Source organism: Prionailurus viverrinus, chromosome B4 (genome assembly GCF_022837055.1).
Source record: "Prionailurus viverrinus isolate Anna chromosome B4, UM_Priviv_1.0, whole genome shotgun sequence".
Classification (NCBI taxonomy): Eukaryota; Metazoa; Chordata; class Mammalia; order Carnivora; family Felidae; genus Prionailurus; species Prionailurus viverrinus.
This window is the reverse complement of record NC_062567.1, coordinates 110,628,443-110,649,428: the sequence shown is the minus strand read 5'-3', so window position 1 is coordinate 110,649,428 and position 20,986 is coordinate 110,628,443. Positions and strand designations below refer to the sequence as shown.

General features: G+C 37.8%; 1 long non-coding RNA gene across 8 annotated transcripts in view; it reads left to right on the top strand.

Annotated features, from left to right (window-relative positions):
• Positions 1-20,986, top strand: part of LOC125170412 (uncharacterized) — a 437,501-nt gene that overhangs the window by 200,296 nt on the left and 216,219 nt on the right. The window contains exon 3 of one of the 8 annotated variants that reach the window (XR_007154021.1): positions 15,806-15,900. The exons of the other annotated variants lie outside the window; for them this stretch is intronic. This is a non-coding gene — a long non-coding RNA (uncharacterized LOC125170412). The remainder of the gene's footprint in view (positions 1-15,805; positions 15,901-20,986) is intronic. 8 annotated transcript variants of the gene reach the window in all.

Below are 20,986 nucleotides of genomic sequence, written 5' to 3'. Positions count from 1 at the left end.
TATAGTTTTATAAATTTTAAAACTGGAGTCACTTAGCTAACATTTTCCTTAGCGTTTATTGTACAGATAGAGGTCAGTGTGGGAGGAGGGAAAGAGTCCTAGATGGTGAGGCAGGACCCCCCACCCCCTGGCATTTTATCTGATTTCTGACAGGTCCTTGGTTTCCTAATCTCTAAAGCATTGGGTTGGACTAGGAGAATCCATTTGGACTTCCTAGTATCATTTCCACAAACCTTTTCATAGGGAAAAGTTATCATAAGTATTCAGAACTTTACAGTTAGTTCTCAAATGAATATATTTTAAATCTATTTCCTAGAAAAATATGTATTAAAGTACAAATGGGAAAAATGGGACAATCTTAAGTTAACTCATTTTTTATATATACTGAACACTTTAAATTTCAATTATGTTAATCTTTTAATATGAAAAAAATCACCATTTAAAATTTTTTTAATGTTTTTTTTATTTTTGAGAGAGAGAGAGAGAGACAGTGCAAGCAGGGGAGGGGCAGAGAGAGAGGAGACACAAAATCTGAAGCAGGCTCCGGGCTCTGAGCTGTCAGTGCAGAGCCTGATGCGGGGCTCAAACCCACAAACCGTGAGATCATGACCTGAGCGGAAGTTAGATGCTTAACTGATTGAGCCCCCAGGCACCGCCCAAAATCATGATTTATAGTTACATAAGCGTTTAGAATTCTGTCACAGGAAAGCAACCTTGCTACAGAATTCCTTTCTAAGCTATAACTCTTGAAAAGAAGCTAATGAAAGTCACAACTGGTTGAGATGGGTCATGTTTTGCTCTGTTTTATTCTGTTAAGAGAATATTAAAGGAGAACTGGATACCTAATTTTACTTATTCACAATGCTGTATGTGCCAAATTAGAGTTTAGAAGTTGTGTACAATGATTTTGAATGTATCAGGGCCATTTTCTATTTTAGAATGGGTATTGTTGATTAAATAACCCTACATTTGTGTTTTGTTTTGTTTCGTTTTTCTTTAATCTTCAGAAGAGGGTTACTTAGCATTGTTCAAACATAGCTCTTCCAGTTGCTCACATTAAAGAGATATTTCAACCTCAGCCAAATGCATCTCTCCATATTGCTCTGGGGAACAGGCGCTTGGCTTTTATTTTCTGGGACAGAGTTTTGAAAAGGCTTAAGGCATTTGTTTTAATTTTAATTCCCGAGGCCTTTAAAATAACGTTCTAGAGTAGTCGGTGAAGGTTGTCAACTATAACAATACGTTTCCTTGGAACCAGCCCAGTGCTGCTATTCAGCATTGATTAAAATAGTGGATTTAGACCTAGCAGCTCTGTCATGTGCTGTATATTCATTTATTTGGTACAAATAAAAAAAATACTGGCCTGATTTTTCAACAACAACAACAACAACAACAAAATCAGCAAGCAGGGATTTTGTTGTGATTTTTCTAAAATGACAAATACAGCTTTGTGTTGCCACCTGGAATGAGAATTCTCCAAGGCACATCTAACTTATCTTCCCCTTTTCTGTCAATCTTGGGTTTCATTTCTCTTATTTGAGTGTAAGGCATTAGAATGAGATCCATTCCTATCATTATTCCTGTCATAAACTTTTAGGTACAAATAAATAAATATAAATAATATGTGTATAATTTTATATTAAGGCTATCTGGATTTATAAAGGTAAAAATGCAAATGTAAGTCTAAATATATTCTACTGGAGCATAGCCTACTGCTGGAGATTCTCTCTCCCTCTCTCTCTGCCCCTCCCCCATTCATGTGTGCACTCTCTCCAAAACAAATAAATAAACTTAAAAAAAAAGAATAAAAATACAATACACAAACTTCCAGAATAAAAACAGACAACAATAAAGAAGAAAATAAACTTTATTAGAGATGACCACTATCAATATTTTGGTATTTTTCTATTTTCCCTATGAGCGTATGGACACATAAAACTGAGTTCCTACTATAGATAATTTTATAATCTACTCTTCATCATGCCATCAAATGTTTTTGAAATACAATTTCAATTATTAGACAATTATCTATTGTAGAATCTAGCATAATTTTTAGCCATTGCCTTATTGTGGGACATAAAACTGTATCCAACATTTTGCTATGTAAAATAATACCATGAACAGCAAAATTGTATATAAGTTCTATCAGCATCTTTGGTTAATTTTAGCCTAAGAGATTCTAGAAGTTCAATTATGTGGTAACAAAGTTTAAATATTTTAAGACTCTTGCCAAATATTTTTAAGTGCCTGGGCATATATAGTGAGGTAACTTATATTCTAACTGACATTAAGGCAATTTATATTCTCGGGGTAGCTGGGTGACTCAGTCCGTTAAGTGTCAGACTTCAGCTCAGGTCATGATCTCACAGTTCTTGAGTTCGAGCCCTCCCTCGGGCTCTGTGCTGACAGCTCAGAGCCTGGAGCCTGCTTCGGAATCTGTGTCTCTCTCTCTGTCTCTCTGCTCTTCCTCTGCTCGTGCTCTGTCTCTGTCTCTCTCAAAGATAAATAAACATTAAAAACATTTAAAAGAGGCAATTTATATTCTCCTTGACAATATTTAAAATGTTCATCTTACCATTCCCTTAGCAGAGCCAACTATTACTATTTTTATGTACACACACACACACACACACACACACACACACGGTTTTAAGAATAATTTTCAGGGCTTATTTATTCAATTTAATACAACACTCTTGTTTTCCTTCCTGATATTTCGTCTCACCAACACCAACCTATCTTCTTACAAATAAATGAACAAAGCTTGTTACCATTCTTCATAATGGTATATCCTAGATTTTATGTCTAATATCTGTTTAAAGCTATGCTTTTACATATCAGTAGATGCCTAAGGCTATCGATATGGGGAGTTGCAGTCCTAGATGGGTTCTAATGTAAATTTCCATAGTACTAGAATTTTCTTGTCAAATTAAGCAAAATAGAAAGAAACTGGAATAAAATTACTATGTAAATTAGTATACTGAGAATTAAAGTTTTGGAACACTGACAGTGAAACTGCTCATTCATTGCAAAACAGAGCCCCTTAATAATAAGAATTTCAAGGGACAAGGCTAACACATTCTTACAGGCTGATTATTTTAAATATATTTGTATAATATCAGAAGAATATTTGTGGAGATCTAATTTTTTCTAGTTTTATTGAGAAATAATTGACATGCATCACTGTATCAGTTTATGGCTACAGCATAGTGGTTTGACTTACATATATTGTGAAATGATTACAGTAGGTTCAGCTGACAACCATCTTCTCACACAGATACAATAAAAAGAAAAGAAAGAAGAAAAGAAAAAGGAAAAAAGATCATCCTTGTGTTGAGATCTCTTAGGATTTACTCTAACTACTTTCCTATATACCATACAGTAGTGTTAGCTATAGTCATCATGTTGTACATTACATCCCTACTATTTATTTGCCTTATAGCTGGAAGCTTGTACCTTTGACTACCTTCCTGCAACTACCCCACCCTCCACCTCTGGTAACCACACATCTGATCTGTTTTTCTATGAGTCTGTTGTGTTTGTTTTTTTTTTTTCAATTGTTTGTTTTTAGATGTTACATATGTAAGTAAAATCATACAGTATTTGTTTTTCTCTGTATTTCACTTAGCAGAATGCCTTCAAGTTCCATCCATACTGTCACAAATGGTAGGATTTCCTTATTTTATGGCTGACTAGTATACCATTATGTATATCTCACAACTTCTTTATCCTTCACCCACCAGTAGACACTTAGGTTGTTTCCATGTCTTGGCTATTGCAAATAATGCTACTATGAGCATAGAGGTGTAGATATCATAGTTAGGAGTTTCATTTCCTTTGGATATATTCCCAGGAGTGGACTTGCTGGGTCATATGGTATTTCTATTTTCAATTTTTTGAGTATCCTCTAGAGAACTAATTTAATCTAAGTATGCTTGCTCTCATAGAGTGAGAATGAGACAAATTCATTGGGATTTGAATTGTGGTTTGCTCACTCATTGCCTTTATGACCATGGTCAAGTTACTTAATTTCTACGGTCCTGCAATTTCTCATCCTTTAAGTGAACAAGACAATATCTGCTTCCTGGAGCTATTTGAAGGTTAAGATTAGAAACTCCATGTGTACAATTTTTGGATACAATGAGCATTCAAAATAGTGGTTTTGTACATGAAACAATTTCTATGAGGTAAAAGGAGTGTCACTCTTCATAACAAAACATTGAAGACGACTTCTTTAAGGAAAATTATGTTTACTAGTCCATAGGCTAACAATTTCAGAAATATTTGTTCTTTAGAAATTCCAGTTCTAGAACCATTCTTAAAAATAAAAGATTCACTTCTTTCCAAAAACCTTAATTTTGCCCGATTTATGGTAAAAAAAAAAAAAACCTTAATTTCTGTCCTTTCAAACTAATTCCTTGGTCTCTGAGTACTTATCCAGTTTATTGTCAGTACTTACACAGTTTCCATCAAGATTCAGGAACTAAGATATATAGGACATACAAAAAAAAAACAAACCAAAACAAAATCCACAACCCTTGAGCAGAGTGTTGAAGGCGTCACAAAGGTAACCATTTCCAGGTCAGTTGTAGAGCCTCCATCCATCCCTTCTGCTCTCAAAGAACCTTTCAAGCACACACTTTTTAGATTGTGTTTAAAATCTTAGCATTTTTCAGGGCACCTGGCTGGCTCTGTCAGGTAAGCATCTGACTTCAGCTCAGGTCACGATCTTGCAGTTCGTGGGTTCGAGCCCTGCGTCAGACTCTGTGCTGATGGCTCAGAGCCTGGAGACTGCTTCAGATTCTGTGCCTGCCTCTCCCTCACTCTCGTGCTCTCTCTCTCTTTCCAACATAAATAATCATTGATTTTTAAAAAAATAAAAAGAAATAAAATCTTAACATTTTTCAATTTCTGCCCATAGACACAAAATTGTAATAATTCTCCCATGGGATATTGATGACTGTTTGTTCTCTCATCTTATTGTTGTGCAATGCAAACATAATCTTGCTGTTTTCATGTTTTCCAGTAAGTTTTCCTTTAACATTCAGGCCTTCCAACTTTCTTGAGTGGAACTTTGGTCCCTTCAAAACCCATGTTAAGATAGTATCTTCTGTGAACACCAATTAAAACACGAGAAGGAACAGACTGCCGAAAAGAAGCTTAAATTTCCGCTGGAGGGAATTGGATGAGATAAAGACAACATCCTTCCTGTTAAATTTGCTTAGTCTTTGTAATAGGTTGTAAAGGATGTGTCACTTTTTTTAGGAGTATTTCAGCAAATCTTCAGACATGGTCTAGATATTCCTCAGTTTTATCAGGAAGTCATAAATATTAATGAATGAATGCCCCAATTTCTTCTTCATTTATTCAAAGCCCCGTTGAATTTGCAGCTGGTTAAGTTGAATGATATTGCAAATTGTCATTACATCACTCCTACGAGAAGTAACAACATGTCTAGACCCATAACAATATGGTCTGCATACATCTTCGCTCATCTTAGCTTTGAAAGTTACAGTTGATTTTGCATTGCCAATCCTACTCCCATAGAAACTCTACTGTGGTGGCTACATGTCAAGGACTTTATTCTTATCAGATTACTTATCTACCATCAATGTACTATGTGATGTCATTTTTTTTATACCACATAACCCTGAATACTCAAGCAACTCAGTATACTAGATCACCATAAATGAAGGTATTTTCAGATTAGAAAAAAAATTACTAAGAGAATGCTAGATTCAGTGCATGAACGAGGGAAAGATCAGTGATCAGAAAAATGAATCATGAGTCAGACAAAAAAAAAAAAAGGAAAAATACCACTTTTTTGTATGGAATTGGTTAAGGCGAGTAGCTCAAAAATAAATCTATAAATAATGCAAAATTATAGATACATTTCTATGGTTCTGGACAGACCAGATACTTAAAAGCATATAGCAATATAGCAGAGCATGGTTTTGCATTCTTAACATGTCCTTATGTAAGAAGAACTATAGTGTGTATGATTTAAAGTTTGCTAATTTTGGGGTGCCTGGGTGGCTCAGTTGGTTAAGTGTCTGACTTCGGCTCAGGTCATGATCTCGCGGTTCGTGAGTTTGAGCCTCACATCGGGCTCTGTGCTGGCAGCTCAAAGCGGGAGCCTGCTTCGGATTCTGTGTCTCCCTCTCTCTCTGCCCCTCTCTTGCTCATGCTCTGTCCTCTGTCTCTTAACAATAAGGCTGAGAGCAATGTCAAATAAACGTTAAAATAAGAAATAAGTAAAGTTTGCTAATTTTTCCTTTGCTGAATCATGAAGCCTCTTGGAGATAACAAGCCATAAAATAACATTGCCCCTTCATAGCTACCACGTACAGGCTAAGCATATGACATTGCCGTTCCTTGACTACTTTTGATGTAAAGATGACAATTTAATATGGATGCACCTAATAAGCAAGTCTTGTCAGGGTCATTGTGCTAGTTTCCTAGGGCTGGTGTAACACGGCACTTCTCTGGTAGTAGCAGCAAGAACAATGTGCAGGGACACGTGAGTGAACGTGTTAATTTGAGTATCTTAAAAATACGACACAGGGGCGCCTGGGTGGCGCAGTCGGTTAAGCGTCTGACTTCAGCCAGGTCACGATCTCGCGGTCCGTGAGTTCGAGCCCCGCGTCGGGCTCTGGGCTGATGGCTCAGAGCCTGGAGCCTGTTTCGGATTCTGTGTCTCCCTCTCTCTCTGCCCCTCGCCTGTTCATGCTCTGTCTCTCTCTGTCCCAAAAATAAAAAAAATAAAAAATAAAAAAAAAATACGACACATGAAAAGGGGAGCGTTCTCATTAAAAATTCCATCATTGTCAGTAGACGTTTTCTAATGATTTAGAACATTCCAGAATAAACTGAGAATATTGCATGGTTACGATCTTTGATTTTTGGAACACTTCAGTCACAAACAAATTTAACCTATGAACTGCTCCGGGATCATCTGCCGGGTGGTTGTTACTCAGCCTGCGTCCCGGATGGTGAAAGAACTAATGACAAACGTGTTCAGCTGGGCAATGGCTGTCCCCCTAGAGGCAAGGATGAATACTGTGTGATACCCTCTAGGTCTTTTACTGGGCACGACACCAGGGGGAGACTTCAGGATCCATAAATATACATTGATTACTGTGTTAGTTTACTGACAACATTGTACTTACGTCTCAAAAGGAAGAATGAATCATTCTCTCTCTTATACTAAAGCATTTTGGAACAAAATACGCCACTTCCAAATCGTTTGTCCAGGTCCATGTAGAGTATTAGGAGAGCGTCAGACTGTGTCAGGAGAAAGTAATTTTATTCCTGACTGCTACAAATTAGCTGTGTGATATCGGCCAAGTGAGTTAAATTCTCTGTGCCTGTTTCCTCATTCATAAAATTGGTGCATAGTAGATTTTGTGATCATCAAGTTTCCTTCCTACTACAAAATTCTTTCTTCTGTATTTCATGGCCTTATCCATGTGCTTAGTATTACCTATTAACTTAAACAACAGAGAAAAATCACCTTTCTTCAATTTTTGTCTGAAGAATTATCTAGACCAGTGGTTTGTAGACAGTGCTGTGTAAATTCCTAGGGATTTAGAAAAGCAGACAGCTTTTCTAGACTTTTTCTCTTGCTTCTCGCAGACAGATTCTGGCTCTTGCTACTTAATACACGGAGCTGTTTATAAAATGTTTGAAGAAAGTGTTTTTCAGTTTTAAAAATATAAAAACCACTAATCAAAGCTGTTTGACAGGAATGGATCAACTTTAGTAATGGGATAATTCTACACTTGATGTCTTTCTTATACAGCTGAATTATAAGCCTAATTTTATGACAAGATCAAAGATGGATAAATTTGGCATGTTTTAGGGTATTTGATAATACTAACTTATCTGGTTGCATGGGTCATACCAATTTCCTTAGACCACTTACTATAGAAATAATCAAATTGGTGTGGATGAAATAAAATTAGATTGCTTTCTATGTATTTTTAAAAAGAGGTCCCCAGATGCTGAAATTCTGAAATTCTGTGTTCAAATTATTGTTGAGTTGGGTTCCATACATATTCTTGAAAGATTAATCTTGATCTCAATATTCTTCATTTGAAGTTCTGGTATTTTTTTTTACTGTACTTTGATGATTTCATGGTTACTTGTCAAACAGGGTCCTACTTTTGGCATTGTTGCAGGGAATTTCCTGTGGAAGAATACTGAAATTAAAAACCAAACATAGTTTTATAATTCTGAACTTTGGGAAGAACGGTATTAGTACACTTGGCATGGGCTTGAGGTTTCTCTGAGCATCCTTCGCCCTGCCTCTATATGGATTAAGCAGTAGCCTACCTGCCCATGCTAGAGCCTATATAAAAGATGGACCAGAAAAAGAAAGACCTGGTCAGGCCTACTTTAAGGAGCCTTCCCATTCCATTGACAGGCAAAGCAGCCTTCCCATTCCATTGCAGCCTTCCCATTCCATTGACAGGCAAAGCAACAGGGAGAACAGGAGGGCTCAGTCTGGCCCGAGGACCCAACTGGTCTAAACCTGGATGACAGCAGAAAATGCTACAGAAGTGATCCTGAGTGGGTGAGGGGATGCTCATGACTCTGACCAATCAGCTGAATAACTTCTCTTAGAAGTTTAGATGATGGGGCACCTGGGTGGCTCAGTTGGTTAAGTATCTGACTTCGGCTCAGGTCATGATCTCATGGTTCATGGGTTTGACCCCCGTGTCAGGCCCTGTGCTGACAGCTCAGAACCTGGAGCCTACTTCGGATTCAGTGTCTTCCTCTCTCTTTGCCCCTCCTTACACATACTCTGTCTCTCTCTCTCTCTCAAAAATGAATAAACATTTAATTTTTTTTTTCTAAAAAGGAAGCTTAGATGAGCTGGGGAAAGAGGTAGAAGGTAGACTCTCCTTCCCAAGTTCTGTCAGTGCCTATCGAATTGTTTTGTGCTGTTTAAAACATGTATTATATCTGATCACATGGCTCATCCATATAGTCATTCAATCAAGTGCTCAGCAGTGAACGAGGGCAGGGACTTTGGTTTGGATTTGCATCCTGGCCTTGTGATTTATTAGTCTGGTTAAGTTACTTAACCTCTATAATCATCATTTTTTCTCAGTTATAAAATAAGGGTGAGGCATGCAATTCAAATGATTGTTAAGCAGTTTCAATCAGGTTCCAAGATTTAACACATTTAGCTCTGTTCTTGGCACATAGAAAATGTTCAGTGTGTGGCAGTCATTATTATAATGTGTGGATCCAGACTTCAACATGGTATTTATCAATTCTCCAAAGAGCTAAATTTTCAAAACTGTGTTCTGGGCAATACTAATCCAGGAAGATAAAAGGTATGAGGTTAAGTAAATTTAGGAAAGTATTGAATTGAATTCTCCCTTCTGGAGATTTACCTTAGCTCATTAAAGGCTCTGAGAAGTATTGAAGTAAGGGGTTGATTTTGTTTAACCCAGAATTTTCCAAACATATTTGAGCACAAAAATTCATACAGATAACTTCTACTACTTTTCCTACAAAATACAAACATGTTCTGCAGAACATGTTTTGAAAAATACTGCCTATAACAAAAGAGTTTACTCCATAAAATGAAAACAATAATATGGGAATCATATCTTTGTCCTAGTCTCTCATGCTATTTTGTGTGGGCTTTACTGCGCTCTGGAAGGTAAGCTAGGAAGGCATCATTATGGCCATTTCAAAATGAGAAAACAGGCTGACGTTTTGTGACTTTAGATAAAACTCACATGGCTACTAAGTGGTACAACCAAGATTTACAACCAGGTGTTGTTTTGTTTTGTTTTGTATTAAAGAAGGTGGGTGTCCCCCCCTTTTTTAAATTTTTATTTATTTTTGAGAGAGAGAGGCGGGGGCGGGGCAGAGAGAGAGGAACACAGAGAATTTGAAGCAGGCTCCGAGCTGTCAGGACAGAGCCCGAACAAGGGCTCGAACTCACGAACCGTGAGATCATGACCTGAGCTGAAGTCGGACACTTAACCGACTGAGCCACCCAGACGCCCCACAACCAGGTGTTCTAACATTCAGGCCAGAATTTTCCCTCCTACACCCTTATTCTCCCCCTAAAAATTAGTCAAATGTTTTATGTGTGCTCTGAATATTTCATATGTAAAAGGGTTGAGGTTCAGACTTTTACAGTGGCTTTTAATTTTCCCACAGAGGGAATTGAACTTCTTACTCTCGTCATCTGTGTTCCTGTCACATATGTTGTCTTTACTGGGCTACACAGAGTGTATATGCAGATGAGCATGGCTCTGAAGAAGGCATGCCTGAACCCCAAGCGCTTTTATGTATGATGCTCTCAACCTCTCAAAATCCAAAAGGCAGGGGTGCCTGGGTGGCTCGGTTAAGTGTCCCTCCGGCTCTTGACTTCGGCCCAGGTCGTGATCTCATGGCTTGTGAGTTCGAGCCCCACATTGGGCTCTGTGTTGACAGCGTGCTCCGTTTCTCCCTCTCTTTCAAATGAACTTAAAAAGAAAATCCAAAAGACATGCATGCCTTTTGTGTAAAAAAAGTTTTTAAAATCAACTCTGAAAATTCTCCAACATGACAACATGCATGTAGAAGGACAAATAGCAATGACTCTATCATGGTATCTCTACTCAGAGAGAGTCCCTGCCTGATTTACCTCAGATTTGGAGAAACTGAAATTGAAATTGTTGGGTAAGGAATCACAGAGAAGCTTCCCATGACAAACGACCACAGTGGTGATGTTGTTGGCCACGATCGGAGACCACTGAGCATCACTTCTTGGTCCGGGGTTGCTGGGATTTGGTCTGAAGCTTCAACAGCGATGTCAGCAGCAAAAAACTTTTGTAGTTTTATTGCAGGTCCCTAGCGATCTCATTCAATACCATTCACTCTGGTGGTTATTAGTTGTGTGACTTTGAACTCTTTGAGCCTAACCGTAAGCTGGGGAAGTTTATACCACTTTACAAGAAGCTTAGATAAAATCTACAGGTAAATGTATGCAGCATAGACTCAACAAAAGGTAGGCGTTATTACTTTTTTTAAAGTGTAACCCATTGAGGTCATTTTTATGTTCCCCATTTAACACATAAAGGCAAGTAAAGCTCAGGCAAGTCAAAACTGTACTTAAGGTCATGCAGCCATTAAGAAGCGGTGTGCTCTTGTTGTAATGAGCAGCGAGTGTTGTATAGAAGGGCTGGGTCACTAGATTATACCCCTGAAATTAGTATTACATCGTATGTCAACTAACCGGAATTAAAATAAGCACTTTTTTAAAAAGTGGACATAAGGCGTCAATTAGATCTTGTGATTCTAAGTAAATCCCACCTCATCACGCTGCTTCTCTTTATTTATTTTCAAACCATAAGGGACTGGGCTCAGTTGAAGTGTTTCTCAACTTTACTTCATATGTGACCTTTTAAAAAAACTTCATAGTTCTGCAGACTTGCTTCCTTATGAAATCTAGAGCCATCCATAAATGGGGCTTCTTACTTTATTCTGACCACCGTGGCTCTACAGTATAATGAAACGCAGAGGTAGATTTTGGGAAAGAAGCCAGGTATCGATTAGTTCTTTAGTTCTTATGTGCTGACTGCTAGGGGAATTTCTGAGTTTCACACAAATGAAAGTACCAGTTGTTTTTGGAAATAGTTGTAAGAGCTTTTTACAGATGATCTATCTATCAAATATTTCTCTCTGTCTCTCTTTTTCTTTCTCTCTCTCTCACACAAATGCATGTGTGCACACATGCACACACACACACACACACACACACACACACGTACACACAGCTGAAACACTTATGTGGACAACTTTGCCCTCAGCTATGTCACTACAGGTGACAGCAACGGGAGTAAATATGAAGTGAATGGAGCAGTCTTTTCTTATGTGCTCGCAAATTGAGTTAAAATGTCCCCTTAAATATAAACTTTGTCATTTCCCTTCTATTGATTTTGTATAACTAGTTCAACATGACCAACAAAATAAATATCAGGCAATGACTGTTACCATTTGGATCTACTAGAGGTAATGAGTGAATGAATTTATTTACAGTTTGAGGATTGCATGGGGTTTCTGACATTTAAAGGCAAAATATTTAGTGCTTCCTTTAATGAATACATATAGATTGCCTATTATGTGCAAGCACTTTGATAGGTATTAAGGATAAAATAATGACAAAATATATATAGTCTCTACTCTTAAAGATTTTATTATTTTGTTGGAGAGACAGATATTAATAACCATTAAAATAAGTGCCAGGAAGAAACATATAGAACACCATGGAGAAGAGGAGAATTTGGTCAAGTTTGGAGTTAGGGATAACTTAAGTGAAGAAATGACTTTGAGTTAAGATGAGAATAATTCAGGGGTGCCTGGGTGGCTCAGTCAATTAAGCATCTGACTTTGGCTCAGGTCATGATCTTGTGGTCCATGAGTTCGAACCCCTTGTCAGGCTCTGTGCTGACAGCTCAGAGCTTGGAGCCTGCTATTCTGTGTCTCCCTCTCTCTCTGCCCCTTCCCTGCTCATACTCTGTCTCTCTCTGTCTCTCAAAAATAAATAAACGTTAATTTTTTTTTTAATTTTCAAAAAAAAGAATAATTCATAATTAGGGAGGTAAGGCACAGGAGGAAAACGTGGCAGATAGAGTGTGCTTGAAGTCTCTGAAGAATGAAAAGAGTAGAATGCACAAAGAGAACCAAGGGAAGGTCATTGCAGCTGGAGTTAAGAGTGAAAAGGTGGTATTAGTGTATAATGAGAACTGGGCAAGTATAGAGAGATGAGACCTAATACGACCTCGCGAGCCATAAAGAGAATTTTATGTAGGTGGAATGCATTGGGTTGATGCAATGAGTCAAAGTGTTTCAGTCACATCTTGTTTTGCTTCAAATGTGTAATCAATATGTTAACCAATTCAACTAGCTTTAATTAAGTTGCTATTATTATTATTATTAATTTCCGCACAATCTGTCAGATTAGCTATGTAGTTAATTCTGTCATTTGTGGTTGTCAAAACCACTTGTTCTACTGATTGTCACCCTGGGACATAGTGATTACCTAGAATATGGTCTGGTTAAGAAAATGCAACTTTAGCAAATATGCATTTTTAAAATATGTTTTTTTTCCATATTAGGAATTGACAAAAATCCACTGAAATATAAATGTTCAACTTTATCAATAGATTTTAAAGCTAAGTGTCAAGGGGCACCTAGGTGGTTCTGTCAGTTAAGTATATGACTTCAGCTCAGGTCATGATCTCACGGTTCATGGGTTCGAACCCCGCATCAGGCTCTGTGCTGACAGCTCAGAGCCTGGCGCCTGCTTCAGATTCTGTGTCTCCCTCTCTCTCTGCCCCTCCCCTGCTCACACTCTGTCTCTCTCTCTCTCTCAAAGATAAATAAACACTAAAAAATTTTTTTTGGAATAAAAGAATAAAGCGTAGTGTGAAAAGCCTGAAATCAAATACATGTCAGATTTTGCAAAAAATTTATGTCTCCCTTTTATAATTATATTTTGGGTCATAAATCAGGACATTTTACCTTTAATTTGCTTATGTGTGCCTGGTATAAACATGTCTCATAGTTTTGCTTTTTCTCTTCTTTCCAGTGGTCTCTTTGACTAGACCAATAAGAGTGCATCAATACCAATAAGATTGCATCATCTGCAATTTAGCTTATTGAATATTCTCATGGCTGTGCAGGGGACATTCTTAGGATTTGACAGTCCTACTAAATACAGTTAATACAGAAAGAAATACTATAAGAACATGTTAGAATAATATAAATAAATAATGTCTTAGAGCACATTTCCACTGAGCAAGCATTTTAAAATATGTGATTTCATTTGAGTAGTTACCATCTCTGGAGATGTAGTAAGTGTCATTTCCATTTTATAGCCCAGGAAATTGAAGGTCAGAGGCAAAGTTCCTTGCCGAAGGACATCCAATGGTTGGCTTATGGTGAAATCTCTCTTCTGTTCTATATCTCATTCTCCTTCCACTACTCCATATATATAAATTAGAGCCTGCAATACTGAACTTGTAGAGTACATTACACATTTAATTGCACATGGAATTACGTATTTGGCAGATTAGAGACCTTTCTCCCCTAACTTTCTAATATCGCAATCTGTGGCAACAGAGAATATCTAAGGAATAGAACTCATCATTTCAAAGTAATACCTTTCCCCTTGATAACTCTTTCTTGTGTTTTTGAATATCTCCATAATTTATGGATGTTATGAGCCTCAGATACTGATGTGGTTTTTTTTCATAACCCGAAATTATAAATTTTCCCCAAACATCCTCTAGTCTTTGTTTTCATGTTAGTATTAATGATGGGACTACTCCACCTGTCACTGAAGATTTCAGCCTCAGTGTAATTTTTGAGATCCCTTCTTAATTCTCTTTGACATACCGTCTGGATTAATCCGATCACTTTTTTTTTTTTTACTGTGTGACTTGATGCTGTTTCTCCCTCTTTCCTTTCTTAAATGCTAATCTAGAAACAGACACCAAGTTTGCATATATTTGTCTTCGCAGAATAGACTCAACCCTTCTTCTCCCATTCTTGTAATCTCCAACAAACTCATTGCTAGGGTTTTTCTTGTACTGGCTACATTTTCACATCTCACTGAAAAGGTTAGGCTGAATTCACGGAACCATATACTCAGTTGCATTAATGCATCATTTATACCCAGAACATCATCATAAAACGAGAAATTTTCTGTTAGGGGATTTTCTGGTTACCTGAAGTGTATTCCTTTATGTACCAACATTTTTTTCTTTTAACTATAACCTACATGTCCTCAAGCAGTGAAGCTAGAGATACCTGAGTTTTCCAGACTTCTCTATTCCCCTCTGTTTATGTCCCATCTCCATTCCAAAGGGATCTAATACGGTATCCCACTGCCCACAGAGATGTTGCATTCTTCCCAAACTCTATTGGAGAGTCCAATTATGTTGTGCCCCTGGAAGTCCTTCCTCACTGGGTATGTGGCCCCTGACCCTGCTCCACTAGGCTCCTAATTTTAAGCCAGATGGTCACACCCCTATGCCATTGTTCCTGCAGCACAAAGTGGGCTCTGTCTTCTCCTGCTCCTTAGCCCCTGCCAGATGCTGCCACACTGGTAGGTTCTAGGGGTCCTGCTGGCACTCCATGCTTCTCTTTTGAGTATTAAAATCTTTACTGCTACTGCTCCAGGGGCTCATTGGTAGCGGCCCATATATTCATTGTACCAAAACCACAGGGTATCCTACGACAGAGGGAGGAACCCTAAAACAATGTTTGGGGTGAAATTTGTTTTACAGTTTAGTTGGAATAACTCCCTTATGTTTTGTATGCTGGTTTTATTTGCTTGTTTTGGTTTTTTGGGTCTTAGATTCAGGTCATCGATTTAATCACTGTCAGCACTGATCTGCTCAAAGTGCCTCTCAAATTTATTCATTTGTATATATACTCCTTTATCTCCATTACTCACTCCCACTCTCTGTTCTTGTCGTTGTGATTTTGAATGAATGTCATATTGTACCATATATTACAACTGTAGATTTTTATTTTTTCTCTTGTCACTATGCCTTCAAGTTAGCAATATGCATATCTAGTCGATTGCTTCTGACTATTGCATGGTATCCCAGCATGTGTAACCACAGCATTGGGCCTATCCGCTTCCAGATTATAGGCAGCTTCTCACCGTCTCAAGTAATGCTGCAATTTATAGGAAGGATCATGGCCCTTTCTGGTCCTATGAGTGAATTGGAAGAATCCTGGGCAGTAGAGTATCCACACACTTCATTTAACTATGTGCTTTCAGGTTGCCCTCCAGAATAGCAACACCTGTCTGCACTCCCACCCCTGCTTGAGGATTTCCATCCATATCTACACTATGCTAACACTTGGAATGATCTGGTAAAGTACGGATGTTTTCCAGTATTTCTGTCTCTCCTCTTTCTGGGAATAAGGTAGTACTTTCCTTTCCCACCACTCCAAGTTAGATGTTGCAGTGTGACTCTATTTGAGCTATGGAAAATATACAAAAGTGATAAGAGAGTTGGTACCTCAATAATAAACCAGGTAAAGCTTATTATGAAGTGAGTTTCTTGTACCTGGCTACATATTTCTTTGATCTGAGCTTCCTTACATGACATACCTTCTAGTGAGTTGACATTGTGGGATCCCTCAAACATTCCCCAGATATATCCAAATATCCTTGAATCCCTATCATTAGACCTGGCTCAAGATGAGATAGATCTCTGTTAGAAACGTCTACAACATGCCCACATTTTTTTTTTGGGGGGGGGGGCTTTCCAGATAGGCCTTCTTGAATATTTTCTAAATGGGAAAATGCATCATTTAGAACATCAGGTACTGCAACATATTGTATTGGAAAGCAGTGCGACCTTATGCTAAATGAGCCAGAGGAGGATGCTACTTGAGATCTTACATCTGCTTTTCTACAATGATCTGTTCTCTTTTATTCTCTCACTTTGAAGATACTCTTCCCCTTCTCAGTGGCTTTCTCTTTCAGGTACTCCTCTCCCAGGGTGTAACCCCCAAGAAGGCGGGAACAGTAGCTGTTTTTGTCACCTGTGCACACTTACTCTGTGCCTTTCTCATTGTATGAGCTCAATTAATCTTTTTGTGTTTGTTGTTTTAAATTTGATAGGATTTGTAAAATGTAGGAAGCAAGATTCTTGTCACTGGGCCTAAAACAACTGTAAATATTTTTTAAGGAAGGGACCAAGGGAACACCTATGAATAAACTAAAGAAGCTTTAGTGTCAAAATTTAGTAAGCCAATTTTGATTCATTAAGGATCTTTTGTGCTACTTGGTTTTTAAATTACTCATTATCAGGACGCCTGGGTGGTTCAGTAGGTTGAGCATCTGACCTCGGCTCAGATCATGATATCACGGCTTATGAGTTCGAGCCCAGCATCAGGCTCTGTGCTGACAGCCCAGAACCTGGGGCCTGCTTTGGATTCTGTGTCTCCCTCTCTCTCTCTCCCCCTCCCCTGCTCATGCTCTGTCTCTTTCTCAAAAAGTAAACATTAAAAAAATTTAATAATAAATTACTCATTATCAATTCTGTTTCAATGAGTTGAGTTCAAATAGTCTTTGAAATAAATGCTATTATTAAAGGGTTTTTTTTTTAATTATTGTTTAGTAAGTCAAGAGATCAACATCTCTGAGGTACTTGGGATAAAAATCTTTTAGAGAAGACATCAGAATACATATATTTTTCTGAGCCTATGAACATATCTATCAATCATCTATAATAGCAAATGTCTACATTAGATCATTCTTCCTCACATGTGCAATTGATTCTATAGTTGTATTTCAAAAGCTTTTAATTTTTTTGAAAGCCTCAAATTTAAATATTCACAGACAGATATTTTAAAATATCCAAAATGCCTGACTTTTTAGTTGTATAGATAAAATATCCAGATGTGTTGGTATCTAGGGTCTACTTTGGAGGGAAAAATGTGCTAAACTTTCTTTTAAGAAGGAAAAATTATTTTTACATAGCACACAACTGAATACATTTTAATATATAAGCAAAAAAATATTTTAGATAATACTTGTTTACCCACTTGAGAACCACTATTAACTTCATATTCTTAGAATTAGAAGTCATTATTTTAACAGTTGTTCTTCTCGAAGTGTTCAGTGTGTTTCTATATGAAATGTTTTTTTTTTAAAGTTCAAATCAGGCAAAAGGAGACCAAAGTGTCAAGAGAGGCTATACAAAAATAGCAGGTTTTTGTTTTACATGTAAAGGTGTGTCTTACCAACTTTAACTTCATGTGGGGTATATTCCGTGGAAGGTTAAGGTAGGAGAGGATTAGCCAAGAGCAACAGACTGGATTCACTCAGCTCTCAGAACAATAGGGGGATCAGCTATGCACCTTCTTGAGCCCAGAGAATGGGGGAGAATTGGTCTCAAGGTGCCAATGACAGCCAAGAAAGGTCTGCAGTGTGGCTTTTAAGGTGAAAAGGGGGCTTTGCAGGCTCACAGCAGTGGCCTGCTTTGACCTGTAAAGCAAAAACAAGGATTTTCTCTGGGTTTAGGAACTGAACCAAGGCCAGAGATGAGCCAAGACTAGAACTCATTTTCTGCCTCCCTCTCAGACTTTCTCTGCAGCACTTTGCCTCTGGGCCACATTTATGTAACTCTTTTCTTTTTGGCTTTATGGAATAATTTTACATTGCTGCTTCTTCAGACTCTGCAAAAATAATCTTTTCTGACCTATATTTGTTTAAAATATATCACATTCAGAGAGAAAGAAGCTTCATTCAGACAGAATTCCTTCAGGGGCACCATTTAACACAACCCACACTAATATCCATAATAGAAATTTCCATAGTTCCATCCAGTCTGTTATATATTTATGATAATAACCAGAGGTGTCCATCAGCTTAAGGTTTTATACAGGCAGCAAAAGCATTTGTTAAACAAAATTAACTCATACACCATAATAAGAAATATATGTAGTTTACGATACAGAATACTCTAAAATAGATGCCTGATTTTCTAAGACCATTGTCCATTCCCCCACCAATAAGTAGAGGAGAGTAGCATGTGACCAGGGGAGTGACAGAAATGTCCACTTAGCTTGAGAGAGTCTTCCTGTGAGTGATTCCCTCCTTCGTTCCAGCTTACATCTTCCTTGGGCTATCTACTTGCTGAATCAGGGTATCCCTTACTAAGCCTCATTCTTTTTTATGACCTAGTCTCAAAGTACCAAATTTAAATGCAAAATTTGTATGTTTTGATTTCCACTGGAAGCTTTGTTTCCTTCTAATACATTCTACAAAATGTTGCAAAAACTGTGAGGCTTCAGCTGTCTGTTTCTCTAAGAATTCCTAGTCTCAGTTTCCTTTGCTGGCTGCATTCTCTTTTAGGTTTATTATTTCTGATGAGAATGCTGTTTTAAATGTAATTTGCCTGGAAGAGTTCCCACCAAAAATGAATCTCCCCATTGTGCAAAATATAGCCACTATTATGTTTCTTTTGTATCCGTCTAGCAGCAGTAGCTCAGAAGTAGCTCCAAGGAACTGACGGTTTAATCATTCTTTATCCAATATCATGTCAGTTACACTAATATAATTGTTTTCTTCTCAGAGAGCCCTCTAACATAATCCACATGCTTGCAGCAGCTGCTGTAAAGGCAATATCTATACACCATCATGCATTTGATTAAAGAGTGGGGAAATCATTATAAAACCAAAAATAATCAGCTTTATGTTTTGGAATTATTTATGAGTTTATATGCCTTCCTAAGTGATCTGAGGTTAGATATAAAATAAAGGTGGCAATGTTTAATGTTCACTTTAGGATAATTGGGTTAAGTGAGTATAATGCGGCCAAAAGGAGTCAATTCAACAATCATTTTTCAAGTGTACAATATATGCAAGGAATCCTGGGAGTTACAATGGTGATCAAAACCTGGTTCTTTCTTCTAAAGAATCTAAAACTAGAAAGGACGAAAAGTTATGTATGCAAATAACTAAGGGTTATAAACGAAAGGTTCTAGCTGTGGCCTAACCTCTGCTTCCTGCTGCATTCGTACTCCCTTGGACAGTTGGAATGGAATTAACAGAACTTACTTTGCACCATTTGACGTGAGGGATTGGGGCCAAAGGAGCAGGAAGGAGCTGATGCAGACTCTCATATTCTATCAGGTGGAGATGGAGGAGGATGGGGCCGAGTCAACAATGAGTACCAAACAGAATATGGTTAATGCTGTGTGATAGCAAAGATGACAATGTGTGAGTTCAAGTGAGAACCTTCTGAAATTCCTCAGAGTGAACCAGGGGATTCTTTGAAGGGATCACCACAGTCTGCTAGCTAGCAGGGGTGGGTGATATGATTATTATTGCTACCAGTGTGGTCCCTTTTATATGGCCAGGATGGTATAGCCTTGCAAGACCTGCCTTTGATAACTGGAAGATAAAAATAAGTTCCATGAGAGCAGGTGCCCAGCCGGTCTTGTTTATAATGCCATACCCAAAAGATCTAGGGATGTATTGGGAAATATGAAATATTTCCATTTTGGTGTTGTGCTGGGTACATGAAAAATTGCAGTGGGGATACTATTAGAATGACCAGATGGAGACAAAGCATGGAGAGTGGTAAATGTCATGGCAAAGACCTGAGATGTATTTCATAGTAACTGATAGCTGTTGAAGATATTGAACTGGAAGGTGAGGGAAGAGGTCTGGGTTCCTTCGGTCTGCCACTTCTTAGAGCTTATGCCTTGTTTCACTCTGCATTAAATGTAAATAAATGCACAGAAGAAGGAATTGAGTATTTCAGTCATGACATGTATATTACACGGAGAGAGCCATTCTTTTCTCAAGTCAGAGGTATAAGTCCTGGGAAAACTAATGTCAATGATCTTGCTTTGTCTTAGTGAACAGAATGTAACTTTAGAAAGAGAGTCAACCTTTGTCTCTTTAAAACTCTACAAGGACTCAGATTCCCATGTTTTTCTAGGTATGCGACTGGAATTTGTTAAATGCTAGGATGCCTTAGCCAATAAGATTGAGCTGTTTGACTACTTCCAGGATTACTGTAGTCAATTAACATCTGCGGAGAATAATTACAAAACAGCCTCCATAGGTATAGGAGCTTCTGTTCTCAAAATGAGTTGTCTCAAAAATTTTTTAAAGGTAAAACAGTAAATACAACCATCATTCATATTTCCATTTTGCGCCAATTGGTGTTGTGAACAAATTATATCTATATTAAATACTCTTACGGATGAAACAAAAATGGATCTCATGTTCTGGATTTTCCTCTCTGCCAGTTTGTTTTCTTTTATGTATTTATTTAAAATCTGAATGTGTGCTCATGAAGTTACATTTATATGAAAGTACATCAAGTTTGTGTCAGAACAATCAGCTGAAATGTGAAAATTAGGGCAAATTGATCACTAAGTTATATTGGTTATGGCACAGTGTCATAGGAAGAAAATGAGCTTTAGAGTTCTG